General features: G+C 39.7%; 1 protein-coding gene across 1 annotated transcript in view; it reads right to left on the bottom strand.

The window, feature by feature from the left end:
- LOC137257639 (hepatocyte nuclear factor 4-gamma-like) overlaps positions 1-4421 on the bottom strand; it is a 62991-nt gene that overhangs the window by 58384 nt on the left and 186 nt on the right. The window lies entirely within an intron of this gene.

Consider the following 4421-nt stretch of genomic DNA (forward strand, 5'->3'; position numbering starts at 1 on the left):
ATTGTTTTGAGACATTTCTGAGGCTAAAATAATTTTCAGTATCAGTATTTCATGCTTCATAGATAATTCTGTATTCAGTGTATTTATGATATTTACGCACAATTTCGAGTTCAGCTATGTTTTCTGTCAGTAATAGCCTTGTCTGAGGTTAGGTGTAATGCTTGAGGTGTATAAAAGTGAAAGTAAATTGATCTTATTTAATCTGTTTGCATTAATTTGTTTACATCCAAACAGTGACTGCATCTTGATGTTTAAATACTTATTACTACTTTCTTTCTATTGCAGTCAATCATTTTGTTCGTCAGTGAGAATGAGATTGAAATTTATATACATGAGAACTGTTAAAAGTGAGCCATGAAAGGGAATTAAAGAATGACAAGAATGACGGACAATATGAATCTTCATATTGTTTATTTATAACCTTGAAATCCTACATTTATCAAAACATGATATAGAAAATGGAATATATCCAAGGCAGGCAGGATACTAGTCAACACTGTCATATATATGTGTTTGTCATTTGACAGTCATCTTGTTGCTGGCCACGGTCATGAGGAAGTTACAGTGTCATTCATTATGCTTGAAACATGTCAAATATATATTTTCCTATTATTTCACTGAGTATACTGAATAATACATCAACTGCTGTCTTGTCAACATATTTGTTATCCAATATTCATTCTTGTTATCCAATAATCACATGTATCATATTTGTTCCCAGTTGGTTGTCTGCAGCTGTGTACATTCCCGCTTCTGTGTTTGGAGGACATCATATTTTCGATTTCAGTTTATCATCTCAAGTTGTGTTTACTAACAGCCTGAATTCTTTTTCTCAAATAAAGATACATACAAATTCTGGATGGCAATTGTCCTGCTCTCATCCATAAAAAACTTGTGTCTTTATGTCCTGCTCTCATCTACACAAGTCAAAACGAAACACAACCATATTTACCATCTTTAATGAGAACTTTTATGAAAACCAACTGATGCTCCCATGTACCCTCCTGAATATATAGTGAATTAAGTGTACTCTTGTAGATACATCCATACTTCCTCCATGTACTCAGGAACTCTTCCTCTCAGTCCCCTCCCATTAATAGGCATTTCAAAAACATCAGAGTGCAGCCTCCTCATCAATCTCAGGGCAAGCATTAACTGCACCTCACATATCAAAGCATGAAAACACAACACTTCACACCAGAATTATTACTTGATGTAAAAACATTAAGAGGAGAAAATTGAAGTTGCTGAACACAACATGTTGCTTTTTCAAGTGCCACATATCATCTGATTACAGCTATCACAGACTAGTGTCAATGGGCGTGCTGCATGACCAAATGGCCATGTTAATGAAGTTAGCCTCAGAAAATTATTGGAAGTTTGTGGAAAATATGACATGGCCGTCACCTTATCTCAATCACCTTCAATGGGACAGAACTGGGTCCAATTTCTTGTGAGAAAAGGTTTGACTACTTGAACTGAAGCTGGAAACCAATTAACAGTGTGATTAGTTTAGTGCCCTTACAACTGGTTTTGTACATCAACAGTATTCTAGTTACATAATGCTGAAGGAAAGAGTACCTTGACACAAAGCTCATTATAACAGGAGAGAGGACATGTTTGTACCCATCTCTCTCTCTCTCTCTCTCTCTCTCGCATGCTCACACACCAGAGACCATATATTATTATATGGTCTCTGCACACACACACACACACACACACACACACTTGAACTGAGAGTCTTTCTCTCTTTCTCACACACACCCACCACTTACTTGAACCAACCCTGTCTCTGTCTCTCTCTCATTCTGTCTCTCTCCCTCACACACACATACACACACGCACACACACAAAAAAGCCTGGTTCCACCTGTGTATCAACCAAGCTTCACATACAAGCTCCTCCGGGAGCTGCTATGTAATGTAGTTATTCTGGTGACATGCAGTTAGAGCAACATGTTCACAAATGTACAAAAGGTACTTTTTACTTGAGGACTATACATGTCAGAGGGGAACATCGGGTCAAGAGAGCAGGTACTTTTTACTTGAGGACTATACATGTCAGAGGGGAACATCGGGTCAAGAGAGCAGGTACTTTTTACTTGAGGACTATATATGTCAGAGGGGAACATCGGGTCAAGAGAGCAGGTACTTTTTACTTGAGGACTATACATGTCAGAGGGGAACATTGGGTCAAGAGAGCAGGTACTTTTTACTTGAGGACTATACATATCAGAGGGGAACATCGGGTCAAGAGAGCAGGTACTTTTTACTTGACTATACATGTCAGAGGGGAACATCGGGTCAAGAGAGCAGGTACTTTTTACTTGAGAGCAGGTACTTTTTACTTGAGGACTATACATGTCAGAGGGGAACATTGGGTCAAGAGAGCAGGTACTTTTTACTTGAGGACTATACATGTCAGAGGGGAACATCGGGTCAAGAGAGCAGGTACTTTTTACTTGAGGACTGTACATATCAGAGGGGAACATCGGGTCAAGAGAGCAGACCTGTACTTTTTACTTGAGGACTATACATGTCAGAGGGGAACATCGGGTCAAGAGAGCAGGTACTTTTTACTTGAAGACTATACATGTCAGAGGGGAACATCGGGTCAAGAGAGCAGGTACTTTTTACTTGAGGACTATACATGTCAGAGGGGAACATCGGGTCAAGAGAGCAGGTACTTTTTACTTGAGGACTATACATGTCAGAGGGGAACATTGGGTCAAGAGAGCAGGTACTTTTTACTTGAGGACTATACATGTCAGAGGGGAACATCGGGTCAAGAGAGCAGGTACTTTTTACTTGAGGACTATACATGTCAGAGGGGAACATCGGGTCAAGAGAGCAGGTACTTTTTACTTGAGAGCAGGTACTTTTTACTTGAGGACTATACATGTCAGAGGGGAACATTGGGTCAAGAGAGCAGGTACTTTTTACTTGAGGACTATACATGTCAGAGGGGAACATTGGGTCAAGAGAGCAGGTACTTTTTACTTGAGGACTATACATATCAGAGGGGAACATCGGGTCAAGAGAGCAGACCTGTACTTTTTACTTGAGGACTATACATGTCAGGGGGAACATCGGGTCAAGAGAGCAGGTACTTTTTACTTGAGGACTATACAGCAAAATACAGTGTACAACTGACAACTCTTCGTGAGGCAGAAGCAATGGCAAGAATGAGGTCCATGTGGTCTGGGAAATATTATATACATAGCACTTACAGAAATGGTAGAAAGTATCCTGTCAGACTCATCCAAGAAAGAAATCATACATGTATTATTTTATTTGTCTAGAGATCATCATGGAGCATCTTGTGGCGTTTCTGTGTATATCTTCTCTCCATGTTTGCAGTTTCATCTCCTGGTCGAAAGGAGAAATGTAGTGACATAATCCTCAGTCCAGGTGAGGACAATAACGATCCGCATATTAATCATAGAAGAAGATGTCTTATTCCTCACAAAATCAGGTTATGTGACCTACAGTACAGTTGTTGTATTTTGACATGTACAATAACATGGAAATATAATTATACGTACATATATCAACGTCTTATCTTGTCTTTGACTGATATTGAAACTGATAATGTAAATGATCATATAAATTTCTTGAGTTTCATATGTTTTTCATTTTTTGGTCATCTTAGTACTCAGGAATCCTTGGCAGGGGGTTGGAGGGGGTATCTCTTTCTAAGGAATTAATATTAATCATAGAACCTGGAGATGTCAAGACTGAACCAGTGGACTCGCACAAGCTCAACTTTGAAATGCGCATCTCTGTGTTAGACCAAACACTGTAACAAATTAGATCTACTACAAGGAAAACATCATCTGGTCCACAGTGAGAAGAAACAGTGTCACATTTAGTGTATTTGGTTTCAGTCATTCCCCTGGTAAAAAGTTTCCGTGTAAAATTACCTTATCTATGCTGTCGTCATCTGTGTAATCACGTCGGGTCATGACCCGACAGACCTCCACCCACACCGTAACCTTGTGTAACCCAGTCAATTAGTCGCTGTCAGCAGGTATATGATAAGTGGGGTGTTTTAGTTCCACCCATTGACTACGCTCACTGACCGTGAAATATCACCAAACATCGCTAATGAACCTTCGTGACATTTGCAATACGCCAGCTATTGCTGCTAGTCACACATGACAACACATGGTGGAACTGTACATGTAAACAACGAGATTCAGTGCACAATATTGTCCACACAGTACTTTGATTTAAACATATTTTACAGCGATATAATTTCCAAGGTTATTCTCCACCATGACACAGTGTGTCCGCGTCGCGAAGTATGTGATCTAGATTGATAACGCTGAGCAGTCGAGGACAGTATGAAGAAAACAGCAACTACACAACTCTCTGCAGCTCAACTCGATAAGTCAAGGCAGGCAAAGTCCAATGACCTAC

The sequence above is a fragment of the Haliotis asinina genome, chromosome 12 (genome assembly GCF_037392515.1).
Source record: "Haliotis asinina isolate JCU_RB_2024 chromosome 12, JCU_Hal_asi_v2, whole genome shotgun sequence".
NCBI classification, from domain to species: domain Eukaryota; kingdom Metazoa; phylum Mollusca; class Gastropoda; order Lepetellida; family Haliotidae; genus Haliotis; species Haliotis asinina.